Raw genomic sequence first — 15,099 nt, forward strand, 5'->3', positions numbered from 1 at the left:
TGGGTCATCGTGCTTCCCAGCTAAACATGGGCTCGGGGGCCTTCAGGGCTGCCCTTCTCACCCTCAGCCTCCACAGCCTCCCAGCCACGGCAGGGTGACCAGAAGACATGGAACTGAGGAGATGCATGGGAGCACAGGCAGAAACAAGGCTCCTGTGGGGTTTTAACTGCAGCATGAAAAGCAAAACTGCAGGCGGGCTTCCAGTATGACTCAGCTATCTGTTGCATCAGCGACTAAGTGTCTGTTCATTTCTTTGGCCAAAAGCCAGCGAGAAAAATGTGGCATTAACCTGGAAGGCAGGGACCAGGGCTTCTGGGGACATTTGCTGTTAAAACTGGATGGAATCCATGTTTGACTTGCTAGGGATAAAATTAATTGGTATTTTTTAGGGCTCTGCTTTGGACCACAAAGTGGCAAGCCTAGAGCTGGGGGAGATGACCAGCATTGGCCATCTTCCCTCGCTGGCATTTTATCTTCTGAACACATCCTGTTCAGCTAGGCTTGGGAACCGGAAGGCTTCCAGGTCTCAAGAAGTCACTGCCAACAATGACTAATTCAGGCTTTGGCAAGGAAAGACAAGGAGATTGGAAACGAGATGTGGGTCTGCCGTGCTCAGTCTGCCGGCTCATACTGTGTCAGAAACAGTCAAAGCAGTGCGTTGAATGGTAGACCCCTAAAAGCTACATCCATGTCACACCCCTGGAATCTGTAAATGTCACCTTATTTAGAAAAGGAGGCTTTGCAGATGTAATGGAGGTAAGGATGTTAAGATCTTAAGGGCATCATTCTGAACTATCCGAGTGGGCTCTGAGTCCAATATCAAGTGTCCTTATAAGAGAGGCACACGGGGGGACACGCACAGAACAACAGGGGCTGTGACAAGAGAGGTGAGATGAGAGTGAGGCCCAGGAACTCCGAGGCTGCCAGCAGAGCCTCTGGAGAGAGACTCCCAGAGCCTCTGGCAGGAGCCCAGCCTGGCAGGCCTGTGGACGTCTGGCCTCCGCAGCTGGGATGGACACACTTCTGTGTTCTAAGCTGCCTGGTTTGGGGTGAATTTGTCACAGCAGTCACAGGAAACACACACACTATGTTGGGGATGGCGTCGCGGTCAGAGCAGTCCATAAGCCAAGAGATTCTCAAGGAGGCTTTTTGTGAAGAAGAAAACGCCTGCCTTTGGTTCCTTGTAGCAGTGCCAATAGTATGTTTTATTTTCCTTTATAAACTCTAATCCCCTGTTTTATTAATCTGCCAGAGGAAAGAAAGGGCCTGCTTCTGTTGTCCTTCCTTAAACAAATTGACTGTCATGGGCAAGGGGCGTGCTTCCTAAACCAACACTGAAAACCTTCCCATTCTTTTCCTTATGTTCCCGCCACTCCAGCACCCAGACCAAGGTGTCTGATCCACACGCACCATATCGACCAGTTTCCTGAAGCTGATTTTGCCACCTCAAGCTGTCAGCTCTGTCTCTCGGCACCCAAGGCGAGAAGAGAATATAACCGAGGGAAGGGCGTACATGCCTCCTCCTATTATCTTACTTACCTCCGTGGAAACTGTCAATCTTCTCCCAGCCTCTGCAGACCGTTGGTTTACAGGAAGCATGGCGGGTCTGAGGGATCAACACGCGCATTTGTGAGGCCCCCAAACATCAGATTTTTAAGTTAGCCAACACGCGAGATAAATATTTTAACTAGCATTTTTATTTCCCATCCAGGCCAAGGGACAAGTTAGAAAGGTTCTATTCTAAGTGCGGAGCTGAGGAAGTGTGGAAGGGCAAGTGGGTGCCGTGGTTTTGAAGGCAGCCTGTCAGTCACGGTGATTGAAACATAACCCCGTTGGCTTCCACAAGCATGAGAAAATTCTTCGCAAAAGGCTGTCGAATTGTAGGACGTAATAAAGTTTGCTTAGCTGCAATTCCAAGGCCGGAGGGCCCTGAAGCACGAGGCCCGTTTCCTTATGCCTGGGGATTTGTTCCTGTTCTTCCGTGCCTGGAAATGACAGGACATAAAACCAGACATTTAGTGAGAACAAACAGCATTTTTAAAATCATGGCAATAAACACAATGTAAGTTTGCTCACTGCCGATCTCTCAGGTGGCCATTAACATGCTGCTGGAAGCCACACAGATGCAGGTATATGATGGGGTGTGGGCCCTGCTAATGCCGTGCTCCCTGGATCCCCACCTGCTCTGTGCTTTCTGTCCACAGCTTAGGCCCCAGCGGTCAGTTGCACAGTCTCTTAATTTGTTTTCTGGACACACATCTTACATAGCAAATGAACTAAATTCAGACCTTGAATTAGGTAAGAATAGACTCCCAAGTGGAGCCTTTATCACAAGTACCCAGGAAGCTTGTTAAAAACACAGATTTCCCCAGTCTGTCCTCCACATTCTGAATTAGCAGGTGCGGAGAGAAGGCCAAGACTCTGTGCTTGTTAACAAGTTCGCCATAGGAGTCCGAGGCACCTGCCCCCAGGCTGGGGAATTCTTGAGTTCGTATGTCTGCAGTGTGCAGAATCAGTTTGCTGCAAGGCGAGTTACCTGAAGGATTTAGGCTGGGCCTAATGCAAATGAGTAATACTTATAAAGAAGGAAAGTTGGAGGAAGCCCTCTCATCTTATTCCTAGGTCACAGAAATGCATTTCACAGCTCTGACACCCTCTTCACCCTGGAGGAGAACTTGTCAGAGCCTTGGCTTCTGGGCCTTAGTTACTGTGATCAGTAACATGGGTGTTCATTGGAGGGACTGATGCTGAAGCTGAAACTCCAATACTTTGGCCACCTGATGCGAAGAGCTGACTCATTTGGAAAGACCCTGATGATGGGAAAGATTGAGGGCAGGAGGGGAAAGGGACGACAGAGGATGAGATGGTTGGATGGCATCACCGACTCAATGGACATGAGTTTGAGGAAACTCTGGGAGTTGGTGATGGACAGGGAGGCCTGGCGTGCTGCAGTCCATGGGGTTGCAAAGAGTCGGACACAACTGAGCCGTCGAACTGAACTGAACATGGGTGTGGTCAGGAGTCAGACTAGCTGGGACTGCTTGCTTGAAGGACATTGAAAAGGGCAGACCATTCCAGGAAACAGAAATTTAAATAAGAAGGGAAGAAAGAGGAGAATTTTACAGCCGAGATTCCATAGTTTGAGGGAGGTTGGGCAGCTACCACATATGTGATAGATGAAGAGATTTTGAGAAACATTTTTAAGAAGGACAAAGAGACTTCCCCTTTGGGGTTTTCCAGAAACCTGAGTGAAGATTTACATCGCTTTTCATTTCCTGTTTGCTATTTATGGCTTTGAGTCCAACACCTGGGAGGCCGAGGAGCAAAGGCCGGGCTGCCCGCTAACTCCAGCGTGTACTTCCAGGATATGCTCAATACAGGCCCATTCAACCCACTGGAGAGGACATGCCGGTGCCCACTTCAGCCTCTGGCTCATGGAGTGAGTTGTTAGTGGGTCCAGCGCTATACATTTTTTGCAAGGTCTTAAGAGAAGCAGAGAGCAAAGGGCAGGCAGGGCATTCCTTTGGAATTACATCCGCTGCCTTCCAGGATCCAGAACACAGCAGCACACTCACTTCTGCTTCAGCCTTCATGTTTTAGCTCAGGGTACACTCACCGCCTCCCCAGGTCCCGATGTCTGTGAGTGAGGCGGGTACCCATCCATTTGCACCCTTCCCGACCCCGCAGAAGGGGGCCTCTCTCCCTGTCGTCTGACACTGGCATCCTCCCCAGTGGTTCCCAGTGCCGCCCATCTCGCTGGGACACCCAGGTCATCTCCTGGTCATTCATCATCACCCTGGTCCTTGAACAATTATTGACTTAGAGTCAGAGGCACCTGTGCGGGCCTGGAAATGGATGTACCCTTTCTCCTCCTCCACCTCGCCTGTCCAGGGCAGATTTATGTCCTAGGAGAAGTTTCCCTCAGTTTTATTTTTGGTCTCTTGAGCACTGCGGCCCTGTGTTATTTCCTTCCCCCACCCTTCCCTTCGCCTGCCCTTCCCGGCACCAGCCCTGTGATTTCTGCCTCTCCCTGGATGCCCGCGTCGGTTCCCGAGCAGGCTTCCTGTCCGTCCACTTCCGATGCCTCCTGCATCGTATCCTGCTCCCAGACGTGGTGATCACACCGTCTGCCTGGCTGCTGGAGGCTCCGTCTTCAGCAGCTCCTTGTCTCCTACTCGTCTGGAAGCTCGTGGGGCACAGTGTCCATTTCTCATGTCAGAGACAGCGAGTGAACAGGCTGAACTTTGAGAAGGGGGGGAGTGTCATTTCCTGGCCGCGTGTCTCTGGGTGACATGACCCGTGCGTGGTGGGGTGATGGGGAGGACAGAGGGAACACACACAGGTGCTCAGGGCAGCGCTGGCAAATCAGATGGACCCACTGCTGAGCGCCTCGGTCGTCTTCACCGTTGTTCATGCTCCAGACGGAGCTGCCAGTCAGGGCCACCAGGCAGCAGGCTCCCAGGAAACGTCAAAGCAAGTGGAAGTCAGCGCTCAGATACACAGGGAGTCAGCCTCATTGTCGAAGAGGGTGCATGCGGGCGACATACTCACCCCCGTGGCATCCTCTGGTCGGACCTCACCTATCAGCGCCCTTTGTGTGTCCACTTCCCTTTGGATCTCACCTTTAGACGGCGGTGTTTTCAGTGTTTACACGGGCATATCAACAAATGTGTATACTGAAGTGTGAGGGAGGTTCTTGCGAGGGTGCAGACAGGTGAATAATGAGATCCTCAAAGTGCTCCCAGCTCCTTTGGGGAACCGCCTCACCCTGGGGGAGGTGAGACAGCAGGTCATCAGGTGCCAGGTGAGCAGTCCAGAAAACGGAGGCTTCTGGAGTTCCGAGAACAGGAGCCCAGAATGTCTGAAGTTTGACTGATCTCCCCCCGAACACGTGCCTTTCAAATATTTCTGTGCTCCTAAGAATCACAGGGCAGATGAGCTGAGACTGTCCCCTCCCCCACGAGGAGGAGGAAGCGGTGACATCCCCAAGGTCAGAGCAGGGCTTGGTTTTGCAAAGCAGGGAGTGAAGGCAGAAGGGAGGCCCTATGGCCCTGGATGGTGGAAGAGATCTTTGGGGATGGAACCTTTGAATTAGGAAGGGAAGTACACTAGTCTGATGGAGAAAATTTAAATATGTTTATATGTATATAATTTAATGTATTTATTTATTTTTGGCTTTGCTGGGTGTTCGTTGCTGCAAGGGTTTTCCTCTACTTGTGGTGTGCGGGCTTCTCGTTGCTGTGGCTCCTCTTGCTGTGAAGCACAGGCTTCAGAACACAGGCTCAGTAGCTGTGGTGCCTGGGCTTAGTTGCTACATGGAGTGTGAGCTCTTCCCAGATAAGGGATCGAAGTCAAGTCTCCTGCATTGGCAGGCGGATTCTTTACCACTGAGCCACCAGGGAAGGCCTCAGTTAGGTTTTGTGTAAGACCTGCTGTGGGCTGTTCACCCATCTCTCCCGAAAGCTTCAGGAGTCTCTAGAATCTATCTACAGTTTGTTGTCGTGACTGAGTACAGGGTGAGTGCAGGGGTCAAGGAATCCCAGCTGGGGTCTGAATGAATCACTCCTGACTTCCCCATAATATGTGGGAGTCACCGGGCTCCATAAAGTCTCTCTTCAAAAAATACATAAAAATGGGCAGAATCCTTTGTTTTAAACAGAGCCAGCCTCTGTGTGTGTGTGTGTGTTCAAGTCAACCTCGCCTCACTGTGTCAGTAAAGGAGGCTCCTCCCTCTTGACCCCATCCCTCCTGCATCCTAGAGGCCAAGGGAGACTTGAAACTAAGAAAACAGATCACTGTCTCCCTTCTAAAGAGGAGCCTGGGTGGGAGCTGCCCCCAGGTGACCTAACTGGTTGTCTCTGTTCATTGTCCGGTCACTGAGTTGTGTCCTACTCTTTGTGACCCCGTGAACTGCAGCAAGGCAGGCCTCCCTGTCCTTCGCCGTCTCCTGGAGTTTGCTCACACTCGTGTCCATTGAGTCGGTGGTGCCATCCAACCATCTCATCCTCTGTTGCCCCCTTCTCCTGCCATCAGTCTTTCCCAGCATCAGGGTCTTTTCCAGTGAGTTGGCTCTTCACATCAGGTGGCCAAAGTACTGAACCTTCAGCTTCAATCCTTCCAATGAATATTCAGGGTTGATTTCCTTTAGGATTGACCAGTTTGATCTCTGTGCTATCCAAGGGACTCTCAAGAGTCTTCTCTAGCACCACAGTTTGAAACCATCAATTCTTCGGCGCTCAGCCTTCTTTATGGTCCAACTCTTACATCCATACATGACTACTGGAAAAACCATGGTGATTTAGGTTTAGTTGCTAAGTGATCCCATGGACTGTAGCCTGCCAGGCTCCTTTGTCCATGGGATTCTCTAGGCAAGAATACTGAAGTGGGTTGCCATTTTGGCTTTTTAGGCAAGATGATGTCTCTGGTTTTTAATATGTGGTGTAAGTTTGTCAGCTTTTCTTCCAAGGAGCAAGAGTCTTTTAATTTCGTTCTAACTGGGTAGAGTGTGAAGGGAACATTTGGGACCATAAAAATGCACTCTGCTGTCACCTTTCTTTAGGATATTGTTTCTCACCTGTAATACTCTGTGGGGATGCCCTGGGTGGTCTAAACACTGCCAGGCCTCCCCTCCACATCAGAGACTCTGATCTAACGGTCTAGAGTGTGGCCTAGTTCTCTGGCGGTGAATTACTGGGCATGAAGCCTTCAGGCCAGTTCCAAAGTGTGCTCCCAATAGAATGCTCTGAAAGCCCCCAAGCAATGTAGGTGCTGGAAACAGGTTTCAGGAGGCTTCTGTGGCAAATATTCAGCCTCTGCTCTGGTTGTCTGTCCTCTGCTTTCTTAGCAGAGCCACATGTGCAGGGCAAGTATTGTCCATCAACAGTAAGGCCTCTTGCCTCAAAGAGTGAATGAATGAACTCGTGTTCCTTCCTTCCCAAAGCTGACACAGGAATGGTTTTAAAACAAAGGCAAATATTGTGTATTAACACATGTGAGTGGAATCTAGAAAACAGTACTGACGAACCTAATTGCAGGGCAGCAGTGGAGATGCAGACATGGAGACAGACTTGTGGACACAGTGGGGAAGGAGAGGGTGGGATGGATGGAGAGAGCAGCATGGAAACACACCCTACCCCACACAAGACAGATCGCCAGTGGGAACTGTGCTCTGCAACGCAGGGAGCTCAGCCCAGAGCTCGGTGAGGGGTAGGAACGGGGTGGGAAATGGGAGGGAGGCTTAAGAGGGAGGGGACCTATATACCTGCGGCGGATTCATGTGGATGTATGGCAGAAACCAGCACGTCATTGTAAAGCAAATATCTTGCAATAAGCAACAACAACAAAGTAACTACACTCAGGCACAAAACAAAGCCACGAGACACTAACATAAAATTCCTCTGTAACAGGTCTCTGTTATAAAAGTAACTCTTGGTTTGCAGCAGGCCTGTGTACAGGGCAGACAGGCAGGGAAAGTCATTCCGCTCACACTGAAAACAAGGTGAGCAATTTTCTAAGGGCAGGCACCCCTGACCCCTGCTTCTCAGATTTTTTCCGTAATAAACTTGGTCTGAGAAATTGGACCACAAGAGCCGCTGGTGGCAATCTCTTACAGCACGTAGGTAAAGAAGCAGCTGGGGGAGAAGGGACAGGATCAGAGAGCAGCTCTGATTAATAACCCAGGTGATGCAGTTGTCCTGCCTAGAGGCAGGAAGGGGTTATTCTACCCAAGTGCAGGCGCCAGAAACCCAGTGATGTGGGGACGGACTTGAGAGAGTAGGGCAATTCCAGCACATTTTCTCACTCAAAATTGCCCCTCTGCAGATTAATAACAGCTTCCTACTACCAGAGGGTGTTAATTAACTTCCCTTTAAACAGGGTTGGGAGGGAGGTCTATTTCCCAGTCCCGTGTGTTTGTCATCTCAAAGAGGGCACAGAAAGCAGCTCCGGGCACCATGTGGCCAGCCGCCCTCAGGAGGAGTGGCACAGACCTCTCTCTGCCCTGCGGCGAGGTCAGGCCCACCCCCAGGCAGAGTGGCCACAGGTTCAGCATTGTCACTTTGCTCTCTGAAGGGATTAAATCAAACACAAAGGACAGTGAATATGCAAGAAACATGATGCCAGCGCTTGTGGCTGTGAGTGATTGTGCAACCCCGCAGGGCTTGTCGCCACTTTGATCCCATCCTGTCATGGCAAATGAGACTACACCCACTTCGAGGCTTGGTGAACCCACCCCTAGGCAACTATTGCTACTCCCGGGGCAGGTTCTCATGTCCCAGTTGAAGGTAGTAAGGCTATTCTCTCCCCTCTTTGGTCCATAGATATCACCTCCTTGTATCTGTACCTTGAAAAGGCTCTCCCTAAAAGGCTTTCTCATCCAGACAGAGTTTATGAAGAACCGGCTTCTTTATTTGTCTCTAAATCTGCAGCTTGATATTACCTTTCCCCAAGACTCAAGTCGAAATGAAAAAGGATTACTTTATATTTACTTCCATCTTTCATGAAAGAAACTAATTTCGAGAAAGAAAGTCCCTACAATGTGAAACACATTCCCTCCCTTCAAACCCTCTGAGGGGCAGAGGCAAAGCTAGGAGGCCTGCGTACTGTTTCATTTACTCTGTCTGGCAGGGACTGCTGCTCATTGTGCTTTTGAGGGTCACCTTCCCAGCACTCTCCTCGGCTCTAGTCGTGCACTCCTGTTAGAAGGGAATTTTCAAGCCGAGCATGGAGCAGGACACCTTGGGTAATGAATGGCTCTGAGGGTTTGCTGAGTGTGTTATTTAATTAATGGCACTTGCGTCTGGAGTGTCTGCAACTCCAGAGTTGAATAAAAGGTATATTTGCTGAGGGATTACAGACAAACACTCAAGAATTGTCACAGTGAGAATTTGTCGGGGTTCAGCACATTTAACAGACTAATGGGGTTATTATTTTTTTTTCCTTTCCACCCTTTAAAAGGTACTGAAGTTGATAGAACTCTGTTCCCTTTCTTGTGTGTGAGCTGAGATTACAATCCAAAAAAAAAAAAAAAATCCTTAGGCAAATGGATAAAAGTCTATAACCCGAAGCAGAGCCTCTCACCAAAAACAGAGATGATGTGTTTAATGTTGTATTGCTGAGAAACTGATGGTCAAATAGGTTATGGTTTACTTCAGTTACAAGGAACTGAATTGCATGCAAGTTGTATATGGCACCCAAAGAGCAAGGGTTCAAAACCCTTGAAGAGAACACTACTGCAGGGTGTAGGGAATAGAGACTGTTTCCCACTGCCCTGCATCTCCTGAGGGTCTAGTGCTGAGAGCAGACATGCAGACGGTGAAAAGACAGAGATGACGCCGGCCGCACAGAGGTGCCGGCCGCCCGTACGGGGCATGTGTGTGGCTCCACCTCTGTGTATGTTCAGACGGACTGTAAATACAAAGGGTAGAGTTGTAATCCTGAGCGTCACTGTGTGCGCCCGGGCAGCTTATATCTAATCTCCAGACCACGGTCTCTTCCTGTGCAAAACAACAGGTTGAATTCTATGTTCTTTAAACTCCTTTCCAGCCCAAAGATGAACAGTCTCTGATTTTTCTCAGTAGAGAGATGGAAGCTTTCTGCGCCTCTGATAGAGCTGATCGCTCACTTTGGGGATTTAAGGGCCATTTAGTCCAGGACAAGACCCCCTGGGGGAGGGCATATGCAGGGCCCCCTACACGAGGGCTAGAAGGCTCAGCTCTACTCCAGAGCTCAGCCTGGTCCAGGGGACGAGGCATCGGCTTGGGGCCTATCTCCCCGACTCTGTCCCTCCCACTGCAGACCTCGCCACCCTGGCAGACAGTGGGGACAGAGGCTCAGGAGGCTCAATGGAGTGAGGTGAGGGGCCCCAAGGCTGCTCTTTCCTGGGTGGGAAGGAAACCCATCCGTCCAGGGTGTCATCTGGCCAGCTGCTGTGCTCAGGGGTGTGCAGGCCTGCATGTGGAAAACTCCTTTAATCTTCCCATAAGTCCCGCGGGGTGGATATCAGAGCCCCAGTTTACAGCTGGAACGAGGTCACACAGTAAGTGGGCCTGGAAGCAGACCCGCCTAACTGCGGAGATCAGCCCCTTCTCAGCACTGCAGTGTCCAACGTGGTGGCAGCCAGCAGGCACACGTGGGTAACAGCACTGACAGACGTGGCTCATCTGAATGGAGGCTGGGGAAAGAGTAAGATATCTACTGGCCTTCAAAGACTGACTCTAAACAAAGAACTGATAACATCACATTTTTAAAATACTTATATAATTTTTATATTATTAAGATAGTGAAATGATAATATTTGGATATATTGGGTAAATGTATGAACACTAATTTGTCCTTAATCTCGGAGAAGGAAATGGCAACCCACTCCAGTATTCTTGCCTAGGGAATCCACTAGGAGCCTGGTGGGCTGCTGTCCATAGCATTGCACAGAGTCGGACACGACTGAATCGACTGAGCATGCGTGCATGCATTGGAGAAGGAAATGGCAACCCACTCCAGTATTCCTGTCTGGAGAATCCCAGGGACGGAGGAGCCTGGTGGGCTGCCGTCTATGGAGTCACACAGGGTCGGCCACAACTGAAGCGACTTAGCAGCAGCAGCAGTCCTTAATCTGGCTTCTGGAAAATGTCAAAGGACATGTGTAGCTCACATTCTCATCCTGTTGGTCAGCACGGCCCTGAGACAGTAGCCTGGGGCCCAGGCTCTGGAAACACAGGGAAGCCAGTCCGGGGGCAAGGGGAGCCCTGGGAATATCTACAGAGTTGACTTAGTATTTAAGCACTGGGTTCTGCACTCAAGTTTGCCCTGTGACTCATTAGATGTGTTATCTTTATCAAATTACCTTCTGGGCCTCAGTTCCATCATCTACAAAACAGGAAAATAGCATTTATGTCACAGAGTTGTTATGAAGACTAAGGATGAAACAGGTGAAGCACTTGGCATAGTACCTGGCCCCGAGAAAGTTCTAGACTCGACAGAACTATTGTCACTCATTCACTCACCCAGTGTTTCTGAGCACCCATGAGATGCCAGGGGCTGTTCTAAATGCCAAAGACAATGGCCCTGTCCTCAGACACTTACTTGCTGGTGGAAGATACAGACAAACAAGTGAGTCTCTAATATGATGACAGGAGACGCTGAGCACTATGAAGAAAAGGAGGCAAGTTTAAGGAGGAAACGGGGCTCTACTTTAGATTGGGGACTTGAGGAAGGCCTTTCTGAGTGGGTGGACATTTGAGTTGAATACTGAATGGAAGAAAGAAAGAAAAGAATTCCAGGCATAGGGGGCCAAAAAATGCCACGGCCCTGAGGTGGCAGCTTCTGTGATATAACCTAGGAAGAGCAAGAAAGCAGGAAAGCTGGAAGCAAGAGTATGGGGGAGAGTTGGAGCCATGAGACTGGATTTTATCCTAAGTCACTGGCTGTGGCCTACACGGCCCACTGTGATTAGGCCTGGCTGGCTTTACAAAGTATGGGGAAGGAACACGATCTGATGGCCCATTAAAAGGATTACAGTCTTAACAGATATACTATTTTAGTATGTGCATTCTTTTTTATGACTTTGGGTGAGTTTGTAGTTTTAGTTGCTAAGTCATGTCCGATTCTTTTGTGTCCCCATGGACCACAATCCGCTCCTCTGTGCATGGGATTTCCCAGGCAAGAATACTGGAGTGAGTTACCATTTCCTTCTCCAGGGCATCTTCCTGGCTCAGGATACATTGGCAGGTGGATTCTTTACTGCTGAGTCACCATGGGAGCCCTGATTGAGGGTATAGATGTGCATTTTAAGAGTCACAGTCACCAGTTAAAATAAGATAGTCTATATAAAGAAGGTATATTTCTACCTGCAGTACCATGAAACCTCACCTATAATGAGGGGAATTCTTAGGCTTTACCGAAAATAATTTTCTGTTAAACTCTTACACTACTTTTCATTTCCATTAAGTGTCATTCTTTTAAAAGATTAAAGAAATAAAAAGTAACCACAAACAAGATCTTCAAACTTAAAAAAAAAAAAGCACCAAAAAACTGCCCCAATAGATAACAGATCCTTAAAAAGAGAGTAATAAAGCAAACCCTTCAGAGGAGTGTCACAGATAAATGCTGATGCACTTCATTGCACATATTCCTTGCTCAAATTGATAATTCTGGAATCTGCAGGAGTCACAGAGAGATAAGAAAAGGGGCAGAGTTCTGAGAGGAGCCCTGAGCAGCCCAGACCGGCATTCTGCCTGTTAGAATGCTCCCCTTTCCCATAGCTCTCCGTGACTCTGGCTTATCATTTCTAATTAAAAAAAATGACTCTTGCAATATCATGGGCTTTCATTTCTCCAGAACAATACCACCCCATCAGCTTGCAGCTCAGAATCTCCACAGTTCTGTACTGTTTTTTTGGAGCCTCACTGGAATATGGTATGGAGCTCTAGCAGAGGAAAATTGCTAAGAACATCTAATTACATTCTAAATCATTTTTTTGGCCTTTCTTAAAGGAATGAAAATGATCTGCCGGTTTTTATAGCCCTTCTTGACCTAAAGATATCTGCTGGCAGAAAGAGAATCCTCAATTGGGCTCTTTTAATGCTTTAATTATTACGTGATCTATCATCTTATGCACTGACTTGCACACTTGGAAAAATCTCTTAAAGACGCATTAAAATTGATTGGCTAATCCTCGACCGTGGGGGTGGCTCTTGGAGGGCATGTAATTGTCTGTGGGCATGGGAGCTGAGACAGGATTGACACCAAGTCAACTACATCACGATGGGATAAGGGAGGGAAATGGATTTGACCCCAGGTAGGGTTGACACTGCACTGCCGACCTGCTCAGAGTGCAGTTACATGCGCTCTCAGTTGCTGTCAGAATTCCTCTCCTCAGTTTATCTTTAGTCTCCCTTTCCTCTGGAGGCTTCTCCTGCATTGCTTTTCCAAATGAGGAGCAAGATGACTGCCAGAAGTCTGCAGTCTAGTCCACGTCACCCCTGAGTCCACATACCTCATGGTAGAGAGGCTAGCCTGGCTAACTGGTCAAGCAAGCGCCTACAGCTGTGCTTTCTGGACGAGACTGGGAGTTACCAAGCCCCATGTCTGCTGCACCTGTCCTACTTTCTGCTTGACCCTCTCAACAGTCTTCTAAATGTTTTGAAATCCAAGGGCTAATTACAGACCCTTGGTGAAAACCCCCTATCTCCAAAGAAAGCTCGAACCTGAAGGTCTTGAATGGAGCCCCTGAGGGTCCCCACTGATCCCAAGAGTGCAGCATCTTGTGCGTTACGGTCCAGGGTTGAGTGAGTGTGATCCACTCCTCTTCATCAAATGCAGGTGTATCTTCCAGGCAAATATTCAGTCCATAATTGTTGTTGCAAAGGGAACCGGGGCAGCACCGGCTCTTTGGCAGGGTGGCTGCGGACAAAGTGACCTACACAAAGCCCCTGAAATCATAGAAATCACAAAACATTGGTACTTTTCCTGAAGTTAGTGAAGAAGCAAGAGTACGCTGTATGTTGCACCTCAGCTTCATCGTACAACTCTCGTGTTCAGTTGGCTCGAGTTTAAGCAGGGGAGGACATTTCTATACAGAGAACCACCAATGTTAGTGTAAAGGAAAGTGCGGGCTCCACACTGGGTGGCCCTAACTCTCCATGTATACCCTGGGAATCCTGGGAAAAGTCCCAGAGCAACCTTAAGCTTCAGTTTCTACATCTGAACACTGGGACGATACTAGAGGATGGCTGTGGGATTTCACCTGGGAAGTGCTTCGTATAACTTGCCCCTAATGAGATCGCCATAAGTGGCATCATCAAGGATCATGAATAATGAAGCATCACCTGTGCTGGTTTTTCCTGCTCAGCTCCTGAAATGATGATCTTCTAGGCCAGTGTGGTCCCTTAAAGTCTGGGAGGGTAGCCAGGAGGGGAATGGACTCAGATGCAGTAATGCACTGAATGTAGAGTCTGGCCGCTCGCTGCTCAACAGCCAATAAAGAGGCCAGGCTGGTGGAAAGGAAACTTTGCTTTATTTTGAACGCTGGCAACCTGGGGGTGGGCTCCTATCCAAAGGCCGACTCCCCGCCCCCTGCAACCTCCAATGACAATCAATGGACAAGAGCTTTTGTAGACAGAGGGAGGGGGCTGCATGCAGAAACAGCACAGTTAGCTCTGGCAGTCATGTTGACGTTGCTCATCAGTGGTCTGATCAGTGTCATCTCGATTGTGTTAAGTACAGTTAATCTTCCGTTCCAGGGTCAGTTTGTTTCCATTTCCTTGAGGTCAGTTCTTGGAACTGTGGCAGCTTATGTCATGGCTACAGTCTGGTCATCGTGTAGTTAACTTCTTCCACCTGGTGGGGGTTTCAATATCTATAAGACAGCTCGCGGAATTTTATCTATAGCACTGGAGGAACTAAAGGCCCCTGACTTTGTTTACAGACTAAACTGTTATTGTTTTGACCTGTTTGACTCTTCTTTGTTTCGGCATTTTCTCATTTCTCTGATTAAACTTATTCTTTGGCTAAAGTTTTCTTCACAGACAAAAGGCAGGCTGAGGATATGGGGTTGGGGGGCGGGGGTGAGGAAGGAGCATATAACCCTGCTCTGTTTCAGAAGCAAAGTGTCGGTGAAGATTATATGCGACAGCTGTTCTTTGCTGTTTAAACTTACTCTGGAATAACTGAATATCCAGCCAGCAGTTAGACCATACATTAGAGTCAATCTCTCCCTGCCTTTTTCTTTTCTCCTTAACTCAAAATTTTTCATGTATCTGATTTATATATAGCCCTTTTTTACCATGAAATAGGGGCTTTCCTGGTGACTCAGATGGTAAAGAACCCACCTGCAATGCAGGAGACTCGGGTTCAATCCCTGAGTTGGGAAGATCCCTGGAGAAGGGAATGGCAATCCACTCCAGTATTCATGTCTCGAGAATCCCATGGACAGAGGAGCCTGGCGTGCTGCGATCCATGGGGTCCCAAAGAGTCAGACATGACTGAACAACCAACAGTAACTGTGAAATATAACATATGCAGAAAAGTGTTTATATATATATATATATATATATATATATACAGACACACACAGACACACACATATACACTCAGTCCGTTCAG

General features: G+C 48.6%; 1 protein-coding gene across 6 annotated transcripts in view; it reads right to left on the reverse strand.

Moving 5' to 3' along the window:
- Positions 1–1,675: 1,675 nt before the first annotated feature.
- The window catches only part of FHIT (fragile histidine triad diadenosine triphosphatase), a 1,558,201-nt gene continuing 1,544,777 nt past the window's right edge, over positions 1,676–15,099 (reverse strand). For 5 of the 6 annotated variants that reach the window (XM_055414232.2, XM_055414233.2, XM_088831802.1 and 2 more), the window contains one exon: positions 1,676–1,985. The gene's annotated coding sequence lies outside the window, so the exon portion shown is untranslated. Of the gene's footprint in view, positions 1,986–4,622; positions 4,769–15,099 lie in introns of all 6 variants that reach the window. The other variant, XR_016036236.1, reaches the window with a different exon arrangement.

The sequence above is a fragment of the Moschus berezovskii genome, chromosome 24, assembly GCF_049115385.1.
Source record: "Moschus berezovskii isolate FMDL1 chromosome 24, NW_MosBer_1.0, whole genome shotgun sequence".
NCBI lineage: Eukaryota > Metazoa > Chordata > Mammalia > Artiodactyla > Moschidae > Moschus > Moschus berezovskii.